General features: G+C 45.1%; 1 protein-coding gene across 21 annotated transcripts in view; it reads left to right on the top strand.

Moving 5' to 3' along the window:
• Positions 1 to 23,823, top strand: part of TCF4 (transcription factor 4) — a 578,937-nt gene that overhangs the window by 533,829 nt on the left and 21,285 nt on the right. The gene's annotated exons all lie outside the window — the stretch shown is intronic.

Raw genomic sequence — 23,823 nt, forward strand, 5'->3', positions numbered from 1 at the left:
TGAGGCTCCCCACAACTCTGGGCCCCCCTATGTTCGCAAAGGCTGCTCCCTTCTAGTGATGCCCCGGAGCCCAGATATTCCCTTCTTCCTCCAAAAAAGAGGTCCATCCTTCAGATCAGGTGTTTTTGTGGCTACACTTGTTATGGGTGTGAAGATCATGATGGCCACACTAGTTTTATGACTCTTGAAGGAATCACCAAGGGGAGGCATGGAAAAGGATATTAACCTTTGGGGGGGGGTCCATCAATGTTTGCACAATCAGGGCATGGTTTGTAGTTATGAAGTCTACAATTAGTTGACAGAATGTTTTTATATTAACAAATAATTGAAAAAAATCTTGATTTCATAGTAAAATTTCATGTTAATTATTTTGCAAGGCATGATCACTTTTTAGTTTAGGTCCACTTTGAGGTCTCTTTTCCACCAGCCACAAGCACCGTTCAGCTGCAATTGCACCACCACGCATGATACATTTTACTTTCGGTGACATTCGTTCCTTGACAAAAAACAGGTCATGTTTCATCTGAGGACTGCCGTGCTCAGATGCAACTTAATGGGTAGGGCCCCCTGTCCACCTCCCATGCGGAGCGTTATCAAGCCCCCAGTCAGTGAACCGGACCAGCTGACAGGCGGGGAAGTCATTGCCTTCAGCTGTTTGTGGAAGAGTGTCTTCTCCATTAGGCTACAGAGATTGTATAACGTAACCCTGTGGAGATGTGCAACCAACAGGTGGCAGTGGCGTATACAATACAGCATTCCTACCTCGACAAGAGTTTCTCTTACTAACTATACTTTGCTGATCCCAGTGTTTGGCTTTACTTCCAGGTTTATAAACTTAGTCATGCCCCCTCCCACCCCACCACCTCTTTTCTCCTGTACCAACCACACCCCCTCTTGGCACCCTGGTGACATCATCACCTGACCTTTGCACCAGATGGGCAGGGTGGAAGTAGTTAGCAGTAATTAGCCAAGTACTATGGGACACGCCGGGGCTCAATACTAAGAACCAAAGTATTTTTATTGTGAGTTAAAAGTAAATGTAAATATAAATGCAGCAACAAAAGATATTTCTTCTCTGCACAAGTAGTCTACCTCCTCCGTCAATTCTTGCTAGAACCAGCTTCAGCTGCAGTCACAGCTGGCAATTTATTGGAACAAGTCTCTCCACCAGCTTCTCACATCTGGTTCTTGCATCACATGTCTCAGGTCTTTCTCATAGGCAAACAGGGATAGACTTATGAGAATACTCATCACGCAAGGTGCTGAAAGTACCTTAGTGGTGGCCACAAATAATGTAGACACTCTGCATCCCTGGCTTGGCTTTAGATGTAGATGTTGTTATCTCACTTAGGATGAAACTGCTGGACACTAAACAAAAATATCAAACCAGGCAACAGGCTGCTCGTGTTCTGCACTTTGAGAAAATGAAGTCAGCTGACTTGGATGTAAGGAAGAAAGACCTGATTCTTTAGCATCCCCTCAATCCCCCTAACCGATTGAGGGAAGCAGGAAATTTGGACGACCGCTAGCGGAAGTAGTTTGGGTACCACCTTAGGCACCTTTATAAATATCAGCAATAGTGTAAAATGTAGGCACCTGTGGCACCCGATAAATAGCACGAGTCTGGGATGCCCGCAATGCAAAGTACACCAAAATACAGCTACAAATAGCATGCACTCCTCGGGGTCTGCATTGCGAGCAGATAAATGGGGGATGGTTATGGTTACGCAGGTGTGTGTGTGGGGGGGGGGGGGGATTACAATCAATTTTTCTGATTGAAAAAAAAACATTTTAAAAAATCTGTTCAATATTTCCCTAATTATGAAAATAAATCATTGAAAACCCTAAACAAATTGCTAATATCTTTATATCAAGAATTTGGCAATCAACCCTACACCAGTCAATTTTCATACAGAATGATCAGAAAAATCCCAGTCAACTTTTATTGGAAAAAAACCACGACATTCCTTGAACAAATAGGAAAAAAAAACTCTGTTTCTGTACAACCAATCATTTTTATTGAATGGTTGTGTAGTACGGATAATTACTCGAATTTTAGTAGCAAAGAAAATATTCTTATATTTTTATTTTCAGTTATATAGTGTTTTATAACATTGCATCATTCTTTAATATTTGCAGTTTACACACTACTCAGCATTCTAAATTATTTTACAGAGCAGGCTAGTGAACTATTGAACTGTGCTCTGCAGAGAAAAAGAAGATACAATGACTGACAGTTGAGATAACAAGCTTCAGAAGACAAAGCTCTCTGCGACTTTGAAAGTTGTGGAGTTCAATGGCTTTTTTGCATAGATAACAACTGGAGTTTCTTAACTCTTCCTGTACTGGAAACAATACTAGACTTATGTCTCTGCTCCTAATGTTTTATTTCTTACACATACAAATCATTATATCATAATTTTTTTTCCGCTTCAGTGTCTCTTTAACCTCCCTGGCGGTTAATTTATTTTGCCAAATGGGCAAAAATCCTTTTTTTTTTTTAATTTTTTTTTTTGTTTCATGTAAAGCTACCAGAGTGGTAGCTACATGAAACACCACTAGAGGGTGCATGTGGCCCTCTAGTGCGATTGTCGCCGGCATCAATAGCAAACAGGGGAACGCGTATATAACGCGTTCCCCTGTTTGGCTTCTCCTGTCGCCATGGCGGCGATCGGCATGACGTCATGGACGTCAGCCGACGTCCTGACGTCAGGCGCACTCGATCCAGCCCATAGCGCTGCCCGGAACTCATTGGTCCGGGCAGCGCAGGGCTCTGGCGGGGGGGGGCCCTCTTCCGCCGCTGCGTGCGGGCGATCGCCGCAGAGCGGCGGCGATCGAGCTGTGTGCGCGGCTAGCAAAGTGCTTGCTGCGCGCACAGCACTTTGAATGGGGCGAATCGCCCCAACAGAGCCTGAGAAATCCTCCTGCGCGGCATAGCCCGAGCTCAGCTCGGGCTTACCGCCAGGGAGGTTAAGAGTGATATCAGAATAATTAAAGAGAACCTGAAATCAATGTTATCACCATATTTATACTTACTATGGGCTTCCTCCAGCACCCTGAGGATCATGGCCTTTCTCCCTGTCCTGTACGGCCCATCTATTCTCCCACTATGAGTCCCGGTAATTCGATCAGTCGCAGGCTTCTGTGCAGGTGTGGCGCACCCCTCGTCGCTTTCCCGTGGCTGGGAGCATTCTGCACCCGTGCAGTAGTACTGCGCAGACACAGAACCCTCCCGGGGACAGGAGCGCGGGAGAGGCGCACGTGGTCGAGCCGCGCATGCGCAGAATCCCACAACTGGCTCCGACTGACCAGATTATTGGGAGCCACAGCGGCAGAAAGGAGGGGCTAAACAGGATGATGAGGGAGGCCACAGTGCTCATGGGGCTGGAGAAAGCTCCAGGTAAGTATAAATAAGCCACAGTGTATCATCTCAGGAACACTTTATAGAGAAACCGTAATCAAGAATTGAACTTCATCCCAATCAGTAGCTGATACCCCCTTTCCCATGAGAAATCTTTACCTTTTCTCAAACTGATCATCCGGCGGCTCTGTATGGCTGATATTGTGGTGAAACCCCTCCCACAGTGTGATGTCAGGACCATGGTGCTGCTGACATCACACTGTTGGAGTCTTGTTGCATTGTGGGAAATAACAGCTGTTTCCAACTGCCAACAAAGCAAGCAGCATCTCCTTCCACTGACCTCACCTGCCAACAGTAAAAATGTCACCGTGTGTTAAATGTCAGAATGTAAATCATGGAGAGGAAAGATTTTACAATGAGCAAATGCTGACTAAAGCATTTATACGTAATTATTGTAAAAAATTAAGCACTTTTTTATTACATTATTTTTACTGGAGTTACTCTTTAAGGCTAAACAGAGTACAAGAGTTTTCATTATGCTTTACCTAACAGTACACATTATCAATATCACAATAGTTTGGAAGGATATGCTGACAGGTGTTCAGTGGAAAAGATTCCAGTGTATAAAGGTATTTATATTTAAGTGTGCTAAAAATAATTGAAAGCCCTAGTTTAGGCTGATTGCATATGATAATACATTTGCATTAATTAGCAATGCCCAATGTGTTATGCATTGCACATCTGTATTTTTTGTAATAAATACATCAAGGTAACCTGGCTAGCTGGTTCCTATAATTCCATTCCCTGCTCAGATAATACGTACTGTAAAGAAAGCTATTGAGAATCCTGTGCCACGTCATCATCGCCTGCATGAATGAGGACGGGGACTCAACACAGTTTTTTATTGTCAGCACAGATTATCTGGCTCCTTCTGTCTGTTGATAAGAGAATAACTCTTTGTGGCCAGCACTGCAGCTGCCACAAAGTCTCATGATAAGAAAGTGATGTGGCTGCAGTTCCGATTACTTAGAGTTTATCTCTAAGCAGCAACAGTAGGAGGTGGAATGGAGGCTGTTTGCTCTTGTGAATTAATCCTGGATCACAAGACTGACTTTTTCAGCCCCGTAGTCTGCAGTTGCTTAACCCGCCTGGCGGTAACCCCGACCTACACTCGGGGTAGCCGCCACAGAGGATTACATGGCCCCAAGAGGAATTTTTTGAATAAAACTTGTTGTAAACCTTGTAGCTAGCACTAGGCTAGCTACCTGTGTCCACCAAGTCCCTCCTCTCTGCTCCAATCCCCCCGATCGCCGCCGTTATATGTACCACCCCCCGGATCCCACGATGGCACAGCCTCTCCTCCAATCACCTCCAGGCTTCACTATGGGGAGGATCTGGACTGCGCATGACGTCGATGACGTCAGACGTAATAGCGACGACTGAAGCTGATTGCAGAGGATGCGGCTCTCGCAAGATCGCGGCTGGGTAAATATAAGCGCCGGCGATCGGGGGGATCAGAGAGGTGCGGGGAGACTTGGAAGACACAGGTAGCTAGCCTAGTGCTAGCTACAAGGTTTACAACAAGTTTTATTCAAAAAATTACTTCTATGGACGCAACAACCCAAACTGTGTACCGCTAGGGAGGTTAAGAGCTGGTTACATCTCCACAGAACTGATAGGAAGTTGAGAGGGTCAGTTTACAACCAGGGAGCGGAGGCGGAGTACTGACAAGGCACTGAGAGTATTTTAGATGCATATTTTGCCAGCAGGGAACAAACACACTGCAGTTACTAGCTTACTCAGCATGGCTACAGAGTAACAGCTTTTACTGTACATACCATGTTTCCCCAAATGTAAGACCTCCCCTGAAAATAAGACCTAGCTTATATTTTGAGTAGGCTCAAAATATAAGCCCCCCCCCCAATATAAGACCTAGTGGTAGTGGACCAGGCGGGGACACAGCTCCCTGACCCCTCACCCGCCTGCTGGCTTGCTTGCTTTACCTCCCACTCACTTTACCATCCCACCCACTCACTTTACCTCCTCTGTTCCCGCCTGCTTTATCTCTTTGGTTCTTGACTCCCGGCCCCCTCCGTTAAAGTCCGGATCCCCTGCTGCTTATCCTCCGCACAATTCAAACTGCAGATCAGCGGTGACGTCAGCTCACGTAGTCCAGTAACAGCGCTGCCTTATACAGGAAGTAAATAGAGATCACTTCCTGTATATGGCAGTGCTTACTGGGAACTGAGGAAGTAAAGCGGGCGGGGAGGAGGGAATTCGTCTGTATACTAGGGGGATCTGGCTATATACAGGAGGAATCTGGCTATATATAGGGTGAATCGGGCTATATACTACTAGTGGATTTGGCTATATTCAGGGGGAATCTGACTATATACGAAAGGGGGATCTGGCTACCACCACAAAATAGAAGACCTCCCCGAAAATAATCCCTAGCACATCTTCTGAAGGAAAAATAAATATGCACTTTTGGGGAAACATGGTACTAGGGGTAACATGGCAGTATCTTTAAAAGGGAGGTTAAGAAGGGGGGTAGTAAAAGCAACTATGCAAGATGATTTTATACTGCATTGTTGATCGGGCCGTTGTTTAGGAAAACTTAAAGGCTAAAGTTTAATTATAAACCTATTAGAATGCTGCCCAAAATCAGGTGTAATAACAACTCAGGGGACCCCCTGGCAAAATTGTCTAGGTTCCAAACTCCTCCTACCTCTAACTGATTCCCCTGAATGAATCTGAATGATGATTACCTGTCTAGAAGGTCTCAGGCAGGAACGATGTGGTGACATCATCACAATTTGCTCAGAAAGCCAACAAGAGGCGTGTCTTAGACTTTATTTGACTTGACTTGAGGCACATAACAGCCCTACAAAACACTCTGCTGTGATCCTGAGAGTACGATCTTTGCTCTTATCAAACAGGTAACATCAGATTGAAGTAAAATACGATTTTTGGAGTTGAGCTTTCTGCTTCCTATTGCACCAGAAGGGGGCGATATGAAAGTGTCGGCTCTGCAGAAAGTACCTACAAGCGAAAATATGGCTTTAAAAAACGTCTGGCTTTTCCTCCGCAGCTTTTGTGGAGCTGTAATATTTTATTTTTTCTACGACTTTATTTTAATGCCTTATGTCTCAATATTTGGGAAAGCTGCTTAGAGAGATTTTTTTTCTCTTTTCCTCTAAAGTGTTGAACTTTTTTTTTTTTTCCCCTAGATTTAATGCCACTTTTAATGTCATTTTTTATTAAATCCTTTCTTATTGCTTTTGATCTTATTTATAGCAAAGCCACTTGACATATGGAAACTATTATTGTATAGGATGGAGATGAAAGGGCTCATTGCGCAGGGAATAATTTAGACCAACAATACCAGCGTACCATCTGAAATCCGGCCTGTTTATACCCCCGCCTTAAAACATAGAGGTCTCTTTCTTATTAGAGTATTACGCAAACATTCTTTCATTGGAACGTCTGGATAGAAGCGCGCTGATTGTAACAGTGTTCAGTGTGGAGATTAAATTGCAGTGATAGAAAGGTTTAATTTTTTTTATAAATGGGATTAAAAAACGAAGACAGCACGATATGTCTTTTCCATTAAAGCACTGGTATATGTAGTATGTGATGGTTTAGTAAGCAGAGCGCACAGATACATTTTTTTGGCAGTTAAAAATCTTGTGTTAAAAAGTTTGGTATGGGTGGGAGGGGTAAAAGTCATACAACATGTTCCTACTGGAATTGCCCTTTGAGTACAAAGGATAAAACATATAAGCAGGGGTGTAACTAGAGAAGAGTGACCCCGAGCTGGGGGATTATTAACCTTGCTTTCCTTCGATACAGGGGACTATACTGCAGATCATTATGCAGGAGAACAGAGGCGCCAAAAGGATAAAAGGAAGCTGAATGAGCTTAAAAACCAAATTCTTGGTAACTAGAGGAGGTAGTGGTGGACTTACCTCCTCCAAGTAGACACACAACGACTGTAGTAAAGACAGTCAATGTATTTTATTTATGAACTTCAAATATGCAACGCGTTTCGCAGGTTTGATCCCGCTTCATCAGGCAATAACAACGGAGCAATAGCATATGTGGTCAGTAGAAGAGCCAGGCACCTGTGCTGACAATCAGTGTGTGACGGCTGGGGTGGGAGGGATGGAGGGGCACACTTTGGTGTCGCAGCCTTGGGTGCTGGAGAACCTTGTCCCAGCTCTGTTAAGTACCCTTGGCCTTTAAACTTTTGCCAGTGTGTGTTAAATAGATGCATAAACACACTAGTCATAGCAGGGTTCTGTGTCTCTGTCCTCTCAGTGCTTATCTGTGAGATCAGTCCAAACCTCTATCTATAGCTCCGTATCAAGTGTTATACATAAAGTGCTTGAGGGGGCCAGTGTAAAACTCGCAGTGTGGACCATAGCTGCCAGGTTATGGCACTCAGCAGATGAGTTGCAATAGTATTGTTCCAACCTAGTAGGTAATTTCCTAATGAACAAGGTGTACAGGTGTTCCTGATAAAGCGCTTAGTGAGCATTCTTATATTAAGTCACCTGAACTATCTCTTTCTGTGCTGACAAGGGCCTCAATTCACTCAGATCATGCTGGAGATAATGGCCTCAATTCACAAAGCTTATCTCCTGTCTTTAATAACTCTTCTAGCGTTGTTACCATGGTGATAAGGCATGTAGTATTCAGGAAACATTTTACCTCAGGCAAACCTAAAGTTAACTCTTCTGTCTTTAAGTTAACTCTTCAATCCTTAAAATAACTCCAGAGTTAAAGACAGGCTTTATTAACTGCGTGTGAAAATAACTACAGAGGAGGTAAATTAACTACAGAGGAGGTAAAATAACTACAGAGGAGGTAAATTAACTACAGAGGAGGTAACTTAAAGAGGAACTCCAACCAAGAATTGAACTTTTTCCCAATCAGTAGCTGATACCCCATTTTACATGAGAAAGACAATGATTTTCACAAACAGACCATCAGGGGGCGCTGTGTGACTGATTTTGTGCTGAAACCCCTCCCACAAGAGGCTCTGAAGACCGCGGTACTGCTGGCAAACTGCTACAATGTAACAATGTTCAGAGACAGGAAATAGCTGTTATTAGCTGTCTAACAGACAGAGCAGCTAGAAACAGCTAAATAACCTGCCCACAGTAAAAATGTCACCATGTAATAAATGTCAGAATGTTAATCTGGGAGAGGAAAGATTTTACAATGAGCAAACACTGACTAAATCATTTATACATAATTATGGTAAAAAATGAAGCACTTTTTTTACTACATTATTTTCACTGGAGTTCCTCTTTAAGGAATGAAGAGATAAGATAACTCTCTCTTATGTGGAGGTAAGTTTTCTCTTGCCTTATTATCTCCAGCATGATCTTAGTGAATTGAGGCCAATGAGGCAAGAGAAAACGTACCACCACACAGTAAGAGAGTTATCTTATCTCTTCATTCCTTAAGTTACCTCCTCTGTAGTTAATTTACCTCCTCTGTAATTATTTTCACATGCAGTTAATAAACAGCCTGTCTTTAACTCTGGAGTTATTTTAAGGATTGAAGAGTTAACTTAAAGACAGAAGAGTTAACTTTAGGTTTGCCTGAGGTAAAATGTTTCCTGAATACTACATCCCTCATCACCATGGTGATAACTATAGAAATGTTATTAAAGACAGGAGATAAGCTTAGTGAATTGAGGCCATGAAGGTGAGAGTCCCTGGTGTAAAGACTACTGTCATCAAGAGGTACTTTTCAGGACCAAAAGCAATAGTCTTGATGTTTCAAGCATTTACTTTATTTCAATAGCAATGGTCCTATAGTGTCAGGCATTTAATTTATCTGAAGGATAATGCAATAGTCCTGATTTGTCGAGCATTTACTTCATCTGAATATAACACTGGCCCTGTTTTATCTAGCATTTACTTTATCTAAATGGCAATGGTCCTGCTGTGTCAAGCATTTACTTTACCTGAAGTATTTAATAAACACATGGGTGGCCTTACTACAATACATATGTATTCAGTGCTAATATCCTAGCACAGTGTCTTTCTGATGCAGGATTTCAATGATAGGTTTCTCACTATTTTAGAGCAGTCTGACGAGGATGCACTACAACAACAACTAAACGTCTGTAAAGCGCTTTTCTCCTAGAACATACATGTCAAACTCCGACCTGTGGGCCAAATCTGGCCCTCAGAGCCATCAGATTTGGCCCCCAATTTACATTATGTTTGGCCCTCTTAGGACCACCAGAGAAGCTATATTGGTGGGTAAAACCTAGGTTACCAGGAAAGCCATATGGGGAGGGGGAAAGCACTAGGAACCAGGTAACTGTATAGGAGAGGGAGAAGGGGCCACTAGACTCCAGGGAACTGTATAGGGGAAAAAAGGGGCTACTAGTCAAAAGGGAACTGTATAGGGTAAGCAGGGGTCCACTAGACTCCAGGAAACTGTATGGGGAGGCAGGGAGGACCACTAAACATCAGGGAATTGTATAGTGGAGGGAGAAAGAACCACTTAACACCAGGGAACTGTATAGATGAAGAAGGGCCACTAGACACCAGGGAAGCGTATAGGGGAAGGAGGGGAACACTAGGGAACTGTATAGGGGATGGAGGCTGGCTATTAGATACCAGTGAGCTGTATAGGGGAGAGAGGTGGCCACTAGACATTGAGTTTGGCCCGCGACTTGTTCCCAGAGCTAAATTTCGGCCCACTTTATATTTCAGTTTGACGCCTCTGTCCTATAAGGTTGCCTTTGTTTCTTTGTAACATCTTCCAATACCCACAATAGCAATTCTGGATTTAGTGACAGTTGCCATCTGAAAAATGTCAATTTGAAAGTTTGTACTCGTGTGCAACATGTTGCAATGTGCAGGCATTGTATTGGGGCTGTGATAGAGAACAAGGGAAAATTGAGACGTGATGAGGGAGTAGAATTCTGCGAAACGACACTCAACAACCCGCCATCATTCCCCATCCCCCCCCCCCCCCATCACCCCCACCCCCGAAATGTACAGACCTTGACTGTTGCCTCTCCTCCCCGGGCCAGATATTCTGACTTTTGTTACAAAGTTACAGTTACTTCCCTGCAGATGAGACATTCCTCTTGATTTCGTCTCGCCAGGTGTTCGGACCTCTAAACTCCCCGTTTTAGGAATAATTGTTTTCTTGACACGAAAACTTATTACCGCCTCCCTCTGCAAGTTTTCCGAAACCCGTCGCATACATCTGCATACAGTATCCAGTGTAAATAGATTACACTGTAACACATACGTCAATTAGTCTTTTAATTAATAAGGGAGCTTAAATTTAACATTTTGGAACAGTTGACTTTTTTTTTTTATTCTTTGGCTTTGTTTTGTTTTTTTTCCCCCTTTTATTGCTTTGGTATATTTTGTGTAGATTTAAAAAAGAGAAAAAACCCCAGAAAAGCATCCAGATGGGGGATTAGGATAGAGCGGGCTGGCAGCTGGGAGTGAAGCAAATAATCTTAGAAATCAGTGTGATATAAATCCGAACAACAGGAAAAATACTAATTAATCTTTTTTCTTTCATGTAAGATGACTTATACTTCAGCGTGCAGCGATGTACATAAAGAGCGTTACAATGGCTGCCGCAGCCCCGGCGGTTATTGGGCTCAGCCTGGCGCTGGCACACGCTAGAATCTGGTAAAAGTACAAATGCGAAAGCTGAACGCCAGCCAAAGAATTAACTACATAAGTGAAATACAATATATGGGAAACGTCTCCGCAAAGCATCTGTAATTCCTTTTCCAGCCAGTCGGCGCATTCAGATAGGGTTACGCAGGCCAATCAAACAGGACAGCCAAACCTGATCACACTTTTTCATGAACACACCTAGCCTGCTGATTAGACTATGGAGAGCAGCAGCACACTGATGGGTTGCTTCTTGACTGATTGGCAGCCAGTGGATGGATTGTTAGAGAGGGGCCGCATCAGAGGAGCGGGAGGAGAGGTGGATGAGATGGGCAGATGAGTTTAGTAGGGACTGTCAGAGACTTGAGATAGTGTAGAGAGGTCATTAGCTGAGGGTGTCCTTAGCATGCTAAAAACCCAAATAGCCTATTAATTGTCCCAGAACAGGAGTGTAAATAGAGCAGAGAAGAGGTCCAAGGACAGAACCTTGTGGTACACCAACAGATAGTGGGCATGGAGAGGAGTTAAGCTAAATACTCACCACCCGATAAGGGAAGATGAATTCAACGACATCCCCCTGATGACAAGTGTTCCAGGATCCATTTTCCAGACGGAGGGTGCACACAACGGCACATGACGGGCACAAATGGAAAGTCAAGCGAGTTAGTAGAGAGGAAGTTAGACAGTTCTGAATAGATGTGGTGTTCCAGCAGTTTGGAAGCAAAGGGACGAAGTGAGACTGGACAGTAATTAGAGAGGGCTTTAGGTCCAAAGAATGTTTCTTTGATTAGTGGTGTTATGATTGCTTGATTAAAAGAGAAAGGAAAAATGGCAGTAGAGATGGAGAGGTAAAAAAGCATTGTTAATGCAGGAATGATGGAGGAGAAGGACCGGGGCAATAGGTAATCGTAAATAGGGTCAAGAGCGCAGGTAGTGACTTGAGCTATAGAGATTAGTGAGGAAAGACACTGTTCCAAGGTAGGGAAAGTTGCTCCACCCCATGTGATCCACATACTGTCATTCACATCCATCTGTGCTGCCCAAACACGGTGGGTTTAGTCCTTCTTTCAGCAGATTCCCAACTGGAAGAGGGACATGTCTGGAAATCCATCAAATGTTGAAAGTAGACAAATATACACTGAAAAAACCATGTTAGAGTGGTGTAAGGCAAGGCCACAAGGCCATGGCCAAGGGCACCAGGAAGCAAGGGGCAGGCAGTGGGCTAGCGCACTAAGGAAGATAGGCTGCCAAACATGTAAACCTCAGCACAGAATGGAGTGGTACAGGACCAGGGAAGTACGCATAAGACGAGAGCACAGGACCTGGGGAAAAAACCGAACAGAGGGAGCACACAGAACGGGTGGTGCACAAGATAGCCCAGTTTGGGAGGAGGCAGTTTGGCTTTGGTGACTGTGGGCCTTGGGTGGTAAAGTATCCAAATCCAGCCCTGTGTTTTTGTAGTGCACGCACCTCTGAAACCTGAGTGGAAGTTGGTGGGATAGCTTTCAGATGGCTTCTAATTATGCTACAACCTAGAAGTGACTGCAGTTTCCAGCAGCTTGGAGATGCTGTCATTTCCTTGGGTTTTTGGGCGGGCTATGGCAGGAATGTTGACCTGCTGGATTCGGAAAGAGGCACCTGATGAAAGACGGTAAACATTCGTGGAAAGCTAACTGGTCAACTGCACACAAAGGCAGGCAGGAACTACAGGGGGGTTATTCAAAGGGCTGCTAAAGGCGAAACTGTGCGCTGGATTTTGCAACGGTGTATATATTTTTACAAGTGGGTAAAAATATAGAAGGTTAAAGATCTTTTTTTGGGATGAATAGCAGTAGAGTGATAAAACACGTAGCTGACTTTCGATCCAGTAGAGCGGAGAAAGTTACCAAGAGATGGTTTTAGGTCCCTCAAGGCAGGAAGTGCTAAGCTCTGATCATCCTATGGTTATGTTCCCTGGTGCCTTAGTAAAAGCTGGTGGTTTTGGCACTGCTCGTGCTTTTGCTATTTGATGATTTTGGCGCCTGTTGCTAAAGCCAATATAAATGTAGCTGTGTGCTTGACTGCCAGGCAGGATTATGGTGGAGGAGTGATGGACTGGGCTTCGGAGCTGAAGATGACAAAAGAGGAACATGGATTACAGGTGATTACCAAGAAGAGTAGGGTAAGATGTACATTAGAACGCTTAGTGTTAGGGGATGGGGTAAAGGGGCGGAGTGGTGGCCTTATTAGTTCGGGTCAGGAGATTAAGGTTCGGTGAAAAGTAAACAGATAAAATCTGTAAACAGATACAATCTAAGAGAACCAACAGGTTTTGGTCCATCTCCTAATGGGGGATTCTCAGGATTTTCTCAGCAGTTTTTTTCCGCTACAGGCACACTTTAAGATGGGCTAACGGAGCATAGCAAGCTGGATGGGCAGTTCAATCCAGCATGCCCATCCAGCTCTCTATGCTTCAGAGACATTGACACCAGTGTGGCTTTAGAATGATGAGCGCAGGTTTGCAAATCCGTGACAAGTGCCTCTCAGCATCCCGGGGGCCTTTAGGCTTGTGCCTAGCATGCCCCTGACTAGATGCAAATAGCCCAGCATGTACTCAGGGACGTTTCTTGGGCAGTGCAAGCAGGGCGACCGCCCTGGGCGCAGACCGGCAAGTAGAAGAAGGGGGGCGCAGGCAGAAGGACATGGCCGCTAGGGATGCGCGGTGCAGCTGAATGGAAGAAGAAAGATTACAAATCCAATCTTAGGCTTGACTCCTCCTAGGCTGCCTGCGTCAGATGTCGAGTCATCATCACGTCACCACCGCGTGACGACACCTGATGTCCTGTAGTGGTACTGCAGGCTGTCAGTGAAGAAAGATTACCAATGCAATCTTAGGCTTCACTCCTCCTAGGCTGCCTGCGTCAGATGTCAAGTCAGCATCACGTCACCACCGCGTGACGACACCTGATGTCCTGTAGCGGTACTGCAGGCTGTCAGTGGAGGAGTCGGTATTCTGGGCTCTCTTCACCTGTGCGTTTTCCTGGTCCCTGCTTCCTCCTGGATGAGCGGCTGGTCACTAGTAAGTAGGCAGATCTACTTGTGACCTGTGGCTGTGTGACCGTCCCGACCCTAAAGAGTAAGGTTTTGCGAGTCCATGGGGTCTGGGGCGGGCGCAATTTTTACACCCTCGCCCTAGGTGCAATTTAGCCTAGAAACTGCCCTGCGTATACTAATAAAGTCCTACAAAGTGAAAATGAAAATTCTGAGCCATCACCATGGCTACAAGGAAGCAAACTTCAGCATGTCTGTACAATCACAGCTGGCTGCACACTCAACCGAAAAAGTAATTATAACATTTGTATCAATCACATATGCGGCGTAATTATCTAATAAATCCTCCCGCCTCAGACAGTGTTAGTAACTTAGGCTCCTATGTACCGTATATACTCGGAACAAAGCCAGTTTTAAATTTAAAGAGGAACTCCAGTGAAAATAATGTATTAAAAAGCTTAATTTTTACAATAATTATGTATAAATGATTTAGTCAGTGTTTGCCCATTGTAACATTTTTCCTCTCCCTAATTTACATTCTGACATTCAGAGGCGTAGCAATAAGGGTTGCAGAGGTTTCAACCGCATCGGGGCCCTTCGGCCAGAGGGGCCCCGAAGGGCCCTCCCTCAACTACAGTATTAGCTCTCTATTGGTCCTGTGCTCATAATAATCACTTCTATAGATACTTGGAATAGTGGTAATCATTAACAAACTGTTCCCCATTCCCCTCTTGCACCTCTGACACTGTAGTTGCTATTGGCAGGTTTTGGTGCGCCGTATCAATTGTAATGTATAGAGTGCTTGGGGGGCCCCATTGTAAAACTTGCATCGGGGCCCACAGCTCCTTAGCTATGCCACTGCTGACATTTATAACATGGTGACATTTTTACTGCTGGCAGGTGATGTTAGTGGAAGGAGATGCTGCTTGCTTTGTTGGCAGTTGGAAACAGCTGTTATTTCCCACAATGCAACAAGACTCCAACAGTGTGATGTCAGCACCATGGTCCTGACATCACACTGTGGAATGGGTTTCACCACAATATCAGCCATACGGCGCTCCCTGTTGATCCGTTTGAGAAAAGGAAAAGATTTCTTATGTAAAAGGGGTATCAGCTACTGATTGGGATGAAGTTCAGTTCTTGGTTATGTTTTCTCTTTAAGTTAATATCTTATTATCTGACTCTTTTACAGCAATTTGGGAAATATGAAGACAGAAATATAAGTTGACACAGTTATAACAGGTTCAGCCATGTGCTCTCTCACCCCAACCCCCTTCATATCAAGCATAGCCATGTAGTGCTCTTATAATAGGCACGGTCATGACCATTACCCATAGGGGTATTAGCAAATATGAAAGGACCACTCCAGCAAAAAAAAAAAAGTAAGTTAAAGAGAATCTGTATTGTTAAAATCGCACAAAAGTAAACATACCAGTGCGTTAGGGGACATCTCCTATTACCCTCTGTCACAATTTCGCCGCTCCTCGCCGCATTAAAAGTGGTTAAAAACAGTTTTAAAACGTTTGTTTATAAACAAACAAAATGGCCACCAAAACAGGAAGTAGGTTGATGTACAGTATGTCCACACATAGAAAATACATTCATACACAAGCAGGCTGTATACACCCTTCCTTTTGAATCTCAAGAGATCATTTGTGTGTTTCTTTCCCCCTGCAGCTATCTTCCACTGAAGTGTCAGGCTGTTTCTTCCTGCAGAGTGCAGGCAGCTCTGCCTGTATGTAATTCCTCAGTATGTGAAAGCCCAGCCAGCTCAGAGGAGGATTTATCCAGCTTGTAAAAGATAAGAGAGAAGCTGTCCTAATCTAAATAATACACAGGCAGTGTGCAGAGAGGGGCCTGGAGGGGGGAGATGCATCACAGAACCACAACACTGAAGAACTTGGCAGCCTTCCAGACATAGGCTGACAAGTCTGACAAGAGAGAGATAAGTTGATTTATTACAGAGATGGTGATAGTAGAACGTGCTGCAGTAAGCCAGAACACATTAGAATAGCTTTTGGAACTTGTAGGATGATAAAAAAAAGAATGCAATTTTTGTTACGGAGTCTCTTTAAAATCTGCCAGAACCGACAGGTTTTGGACTAGCCCATCTCTTCATGAGGATTTCTCAGGGCTCAAGAGCATTTCCTGAATGGCAGTTGGCAAGTGAGTAGGGAGGCTGGCTGGTATCTTACTATTTTGGCAGTTAAACTGCCATTCAGGAATGCTTTTGAAAACATAGAAAACCCTGAGAATCCCCAATGAAAAGATGGACCAGTCTAAAACCTGTCGGTTCTGTCAGATTTTAACTACTTAATTTTTTCGCTGTAATGGTCCTTTAGCAGTTTATCTAGGCACAGTGGTGGACACAATGGCCTCAATTCACTAAGATCATGCTGGAGATAATAAGGCAAGAGAAAACTTACCTCCACACAGTGAGAGAGTTATCGTATCTCATCATTCCTTAAGTTACCTCCTCTGTAGTTAAGTTACCTCCTCTGTAGTTATTTTCACACGCAGTTAATAAACAGCCTGTCTTTAACTCTGGAGTTATTTTAAGGATTGAAGAGTTAACTTAAAGACAGAAGAGTTAACTTTAGGTTTGCCTGAGGTAAAATGTTTCCTGAATACGACATGCCTTATCACCATGGTGATAACTATAGAAACGTTATTAAAGACAAGAGATAAGCTTAGTGAATTGAGGCCAATATGTTTTTCACGTGACAGATGTGCTTGTCACAGCAACACAGCTTACTTCCTATCCTTTCTGGATTTAGATGCTGGGCAGGGCATTCAGGTGTGACCATGTGACACAAATGGAAGGTAGAACTATAAATGGCAGACTGCATTTCCTTTATTTCAGTACCTAAGGAGGCAGCCCTTTGTAGTTCACAAGTAGTAAGTGGTGAGAATTTGTAAAGGTGGCCATACACTTGTCAATTTCTCCTGTTGCTATCAGCTGATTCAAATCTGCTAGAAATCATTGCTGCGACTGGCCCGATCAGTCGATTGTCTGATCGATTTTTGGACAAAATTGCAAACTGAACAATCAGGACATCCAGTAATACAAATACATGTATAGGTGATGTGAGGTTTGAGACATCGCCAATACTGGTTAGTGTTCATGTGATAAGTTACAGCAGAATGAGAGACACTAAGAGGAGGTCCCTGCCCTTGTGAGCTTACAATCTAGAGGGCATTGGGTTGGAGACATTAGAGAAGGAGACACGAGTTAGCGGAGGGGGCAGTAAACCTCTAATGCGACCTATAACAAATTATAGGCTTGCATAGGTATGTTATATTTTTGGAAGACAAAATATATTTAAAAAACAAACTTTGATACAGATAATAATGAGGACAGCCGACATTGGTAATGAAGGGGAAAGTGAAGCATTCACACAGCAGGGCACAGGGCTGTGCTCATACCTGACTCTAAGTATGCCAGAGCTGTTCCATGCTCTGTACATACACTGCTGCTCCAAGCTCTGCACACACACTGCTGCTCCATGCTCTGTACACACGCTGCTGCTCCATGCTCTGTACACACGCTGCTGCTCCATGCTCTGTACACATGCTGCTGCTCCATGCTCTGTACACACGCTGCTGCTCCATGCTCTGTACACACACTTCTGCTCCATGCTCTGTACAAATGCTGCTGCTCCATGCTCTGTACAAACGCTGCTGCTCCATACTTTGTACACATGCTGCTGCCCCATGCTCTGTACACACGCTGCTGCTCCATGCTCTGTACACACACTTCTGCTCCATGCTCTGTACAAATGCTGCTGCTCCATGCTCTGTACAAACGCTGCTGCTCCATACTTTGTACACATGCTGCTGCTCCATGCTCTATACACACGCTGCTGCTCCATACTCTGTACACATGCTGCAGCTCCATGCTCTGTACACATGCTGCTGCTCCATGCTCTGTACACACGCTGCTGCTCCATGCTCTGTACACACCCTGCTGCTCCATGCTCTGTACACATGCTGCTGCTCCATGCTCTGTACACATGCTGCTGTTCCATGCTCTGTACACACGCTGCAGCTCCATGCTCTGTACACATGCTGCTGTTCCATGCTCTGTACACACGCTGCAGCTCCATGCTCTGTACACATGCTGCAGCTCCATGCTCTGTACACACGCTGCTGCTCCATGCTCCGTCCACACGCTGCTGCTCCATGCTCCGTCCACACGCTGCTGCTCCATCCAAAGTCAACTGTAGCCAGGAAAGAAAGGGGGCAGCACTGTGATCTGCAGCTGTGACAGATATTCTGGTGTCTCAACTTGTGCTTGTCCCCACACACGGCACTGGCCCTGGTCTAAGGGGGATTCTAGGCAGCTGGAAATCCCCTAACCCCCCCCCCCCCCCACCTACGTTTGCCTATGAGCGGGATGTGGAGGCTGCCATATTTATTTCCTTTTAAACAATGCCAGTTGCCTAGTGTCCTTCTGGTCAGTATGGTCTGAATCCAGCCAAACTTAAAGCGGACCCAAACCAAACATTTTTTTAATTAAAAATATTCAGCTGCACCATTCTGACACATACAAAGATAAATACGCACTCCTTCAAGCCTATGAGCATTTCAGTGCATGCTTTTCACCCTTCTCTTTCCATAACTAGGGTTATACTGGTGGCAGCCATTAGCAAGTCCTCCTTTGCCGGACACCTCCTACTCCAGCATTTTGCCGGATTCTGTCCTGGCAATATGAAAGGAAAGGAGGGGTTTCTCCAATAAATGTAAAATATTTTATATTTGTCATCCTGCAGCTGAAAAACGGCTGCTATTTATTATTATAATTTAGAAAATAGATTTTATTTCTGAAATCTTGTATTTTTAGTTTGGGTCCATTTTAAAGAGAACCCGAGGTGTGTTTAAAGAATGTTATCTGCATACAGAGGCTGGATCTGCCTATACAGCCCAGCCTCTGTTGCTATCCCAAACCCCACTAAGGTCCCCCTGCAGTCTGCAATCCTTCATAAATCACAGCCGTGCTGTGAGGCTGTGTTTACATCTGTAGTGTCAGTCTCAGCTGCTCCCCCGCCTCCTGCATAGCACCGGTACCTGCCCCGTCCCTTCCCTCCAATCAGCAGGGAGGGAAAAGATGCAGGCGGGGACTGGAGTTCTGCAGGAGGCGGGGAGAGCAGCAGACTGACACTATAGAGATAAACACAGCCAGCTCTGACAAGCTGTGTGTCAGCAGCGTGGCTGTAATTTATGAGGGATTGCAGAGTGCAGGGGGACCTTAGGGGGGTTTGGGATAGCAACAGAGGCTGGGCTGTATAGGGAGATCCAGCCTCTGTATGCAGATAATATTCTTCAAACCCACCTCGGGTTCTCTTTAAGTCAAACATCTGATCTGCTGCATGCTTGTTCAGGGTCTATGGCTTAAAGTATTAGAGGCAGAGGAGCAGCAGGACAGCCAGACAATCTGCATCGTTTAAAAGGGAATAAATATGGCAGCCTCCATATCCTTCTTACTTCAGGCGTCCTTTAAGTAAGTGTTGGGTGTTTTTTTATTACTTTTATTTCACAAGTATTTTTTTTTAATAGATAAATCTAAAAAGGCACATTTTTTTTTTGTCTGTTGTTTTGGAAAGGCACGTAGGCCGGTTAGCTGCCACAAACAAAGGATTAGACGGCATTATGGGAAAGATGGCAGCCCTGAGGATTTTATCCCTTGAAACGAAAGTCGAATGCCAAATTGGAAATTCCTGCAGGATTTGAGAAAGCAGTGGGGGAATTGAGAAGCCCACAATTAAGCATATGGGCATTAGGATAATTGTCAGATCTGTTGGCGGACATGATAGAAGACAGATTGGTACGAATCAGTGCGCTCCACTGCAGCACCCAGGGAGACAATTTGACGTTTTACCTGCCTGACTTACTCTTCCGTATTTGTCACTAAATGTGCAGCGCCGCATCTTACCGAGTGTTAAGTGCTGTTTGTGTCGCTGGGAAGGACGCTCTCAGGTGGTGCAAGAGCTCCCTCTGGTGTATTTTTCAGAAAACACCCACAGGAACTGAAATGTCTATAGCTTTAATTTTTAAAGCCAAAAGCCCCATAATCGATTCATTGACTTAGGGCAGTTCCTATTCAGATAGGTAAGCTTGTACAGGTGAAGTGAATCTGTAATCAGCTATAAGAGAACCTGTCAGAAAAAAAGAGCCCCTGAGGGGTACTTACCTAGGGAGTTGGGAAACCTCTGGATCCTAATGAGGCTTCCCCCTTCCTCCTGTGCAGCACGGATCCAGTGCTGGCTCCCCCAGACAGCTGCAGACAGCAATATTGGGGGGGGGGGGGGGGGCTTCCCCCTCCTGAAGTAAATACCCCATCAGGGCACTTTTTTCTTACAGATTCTCTTTAAACCAGTCCTCAACTTTTGGTGGCTGGGGCTGAATCCAGCACAGAATTGAGAGTTTCCTAGTATAAAAAAACATAGTATATTTCAGAGGGCAAAAGTACAAGCTTCAGAAAGTATGTCTTGTGCCATTCCCTCTAGATTGTAAGCCTTCGGGCAGGGTGTTCCTCCTTGTGTCTCCTACCTGTTCATGCACCTCCATCACCGTACACCCAGCCTATTGATCTCAGTGAACTCTTGAGTGAACTCGACCAGTGCTGCTCGGATACCACTTTTCACTATCTGGATCTAATTCGGATCCGGATACCCAGATATCCGATCCGGGTCGGATATCCGAGTTTAAAATTTTCCAATCCGAATCGGATATCCGACCTCAGTATCTGGCCGGATTCAGATATCGGGATAGAAAACCGGAAGTGACCTGAAAATGTCTTAAAATGCTTTCGGAGGTCTCTCTCTCTCTCTCTCTCTCTCTCTCTCTCTCTCTCTCTCTCTCTCTCTCTCTCCCTGGGTGCCTTCGAAAGGGATTTTTGTATTTGAAGGTGATTTTGGCTTCTGCTCGGCAATCTGAACGAACTATCCGCCCAGATATCCGAGTTTGCTCAGATAGTCTATTCGGATTTTAAAAAAATATCCGAATTGCTATTCAAAGTTCGGATAGTGGAAAAAGTTCAGGTTATCTGGGTAGTTCGGATATCCGAACTCATGCTGAACACCACTGAACTCGACTGGCCTAATGTCTATGGTCCCATCCAGTGACTGACTAGCATTACCTTGTACTCATACTGTGCTGCGTGATCTGGTTTTTCTTGTATTCCTGTATTGTCTTATTGCTGTATGTCACCCCTAAATATTGTCTGTAACCCTAACTAATGTCCAGCGCTGCGTAATATGTTGGCGCTTTATAAATACAATCTATATATATAATAGACTAAGTGCCTCAACCTTCAAACAAGAAGAAGAAGTACTTTGTATGAGAAAATGTATGCGTGCTCAAACACCAAGTTTAAGGCCTCTTTTCCACGGACTGTTGAGCTGTGTGCTCAGCAAGCAGTTACCAGGCAGCAGTGAGCAGATACCAGGCAGCAACAAGCAGTTACCAGGCAGCAGCAAGCAGTTATCAGTCAGCAGTGAGCAGATACCAGGCAGCAGCAAGCAGTTACCAGGCAGCAGCAAGCAGTTACCAGGCAGCAGTGAGCAGATACCAGGCAGCAACAAGCAGTTACCAGGCAGCAGCAAGCAGTTACCAGGCAGCAGTGAGCAGATACCAGGCAGCAGCAAGCAGTTACCAGGCAGCAGCAAGTAGTTACCAGGCAGCAGCAAGCAGTTACCAGGCAGCAGTGAGCAGTTACCAGGCAGCAGTGAGCAGTTGTGAGAGTTTGAGAGCCATTTCACTGCCTATTCACAGTCCATGGAAAAGAGGCCTTACCCTAGCAAGTCTGACATTGCAAATCTGGCCTAATTGGCTATTCATGAGGCAATGCTCATGCAAATGCATGCACAAACCAATACCACAAAGCAGTCACCCTGCTACATGCTACATTAGCACTATCTGGCTTAGTGCACACCAGAGCGGTTCGGCAGCGTTTTGCGATCCACTTGCGGCTGCGGATACGCTTGGGTAATGTATTTCAATGGGCTGGTGCACACCAGAGCAGGAAGCGTTTTGCTGAAACGCATACTCCCGAGGTGAGGCATTTTTTGGATTGCGGAGGCGTTTCTGCCTCCAATGTAAAGTATAGGAAAAACGCAAACCGCTCTGAAAAACGGCAGTTCAGAGCGGTTTTGCAGGCGTTTTGTGACAGAAGCTGTTCAGTAACAGCTTTACTGTAACAATATATAAAATCTACTACACCAAAAACGCTTTACAAAACCGCAAAATGCTAGGTGAAATGCTACAGAAAAATAAGAAAAAGCGTTTCAAAATCTGCTAGCATTTTGCGGATCTGCTAGCAGTTTTTGGTGTGCTCCAGGCCTCCAGGAGCGCCACGGGGAGGATTCCCAATGCCCCCTTTTTATACAACTGGGGGGACCGCAGGGTCCCAGGCTCTCTCACTGCCTGGAAACCACAGCGGCACCCCGGAGGGGGAGGCTGGGTGGCGTGGACGACCCCCCCCCCCCAAGTGTGGCCAGCGCCGGGGAGAGCCGTCTGCACCCACCTCCCAATATTAAAAACAGGCACTTACCTTAACGTCCATTGCGTTCTGCTACATGCGCATTAATTTGGGGGCACCACATGAGAAAGGAGAGAAGCATGGGTCACCCCAAGCTTAAGAGCTCAGGGCTGGCTCACATACAGCACTCCAGAGGGGGGGGGGGAGGACAGGCGCACTCACTCCAGGGTTCACACCACCGGAGCAAGCCATCCACCACCTGCCTCCAAAGGATACAAACTGCACAAAATGCTTTCCATGAGAAAATGGAGCAGAGCCCAATGGACGTTAAGGTAAGTGGCTGTTTTTAATATTAGGAGGTGGGTGCGGACGGCTCTCCCCAGCGCTGGCCACGCCTGTGGGGGGGGGCGCTGCGCCACCCAGCCTCCCCCTCCGGGGTGCCGCTGTGGTTCCCAGGCAGCGAGAGAGCACTTTGCAGTATTGGTTTTTTGACCCTGCATAGATTGGCATGCGAAAGCAAATGCATATTTGCATGAGCATTGCCTCATGAATAGCCAATTAGGCCGGATTTGCAAAGCCAGACTTGCTAGGGTTACACTTGGTGTTTGAGCACGCATACATTTTCTCATGGAAAGCCTACTTCTTCTTGCTTCAAGGTTGAGGCACGTACTCTATTAGATAGATAGATGCGGCGTATGCTACGACGCGGGTTGGCTAGTAAATAAATAATTCCCAACAAACAGGCCTTTGGGAGAAACCGTGATGGGCCTATCAAAGTCTTTAGTTATACTTCTCCAACTTGTGCCCAATAGGAAGTTAGCTTGCTACAGGACCAAACTATATGCAGGTAATCTCCCACTGCCTCCCTCTGCACTGTGGGCACCCATCTGTCATCTCTATTAAGGAAGATATATGTGAGGTGGAGGGGCATGCAATACATTCTAAATGTAAATGTAATCCTTATAAGCCTATCTCCAGTTAATAGCATCACCTCCGTGGCATCTTTGAATACATTCCTCTTCCTGGAGATCTGGGACATCCACCTTCCATTGCCTGCACAGCCACTCAACTCATCATTAGCCGAGTCAAGCCATAGCTGGTATATATGCAAGAGTGGCTTAGTTTTAAAAGCAATGATCTCCCACCTTAAAATGTCACTGGCACTGCATGTATACTTACACATGCTTAAAAAGCTTAAAATGATTAGGATATTGGCATGGCAACTCCAGTAGTTGCTAGATATACTGTTACACTGTGTTTGCACTGATACAGACTAGCTACAG

This window comes from Hyperolius riggenbachi, chromosome 1 (assembly GCF_040937935.1).
Source record: "Hyperolius riggenbachi isolate aHypRig1 chromosome 1, aHypRig1.pri, whole genome shotgun sequence".
NCBI lineage: Eukaryota > Metazoa > Chordata > Amphibia > Anura > Hyperoliidae > Hyperolius > Hyperolius riggenbachi.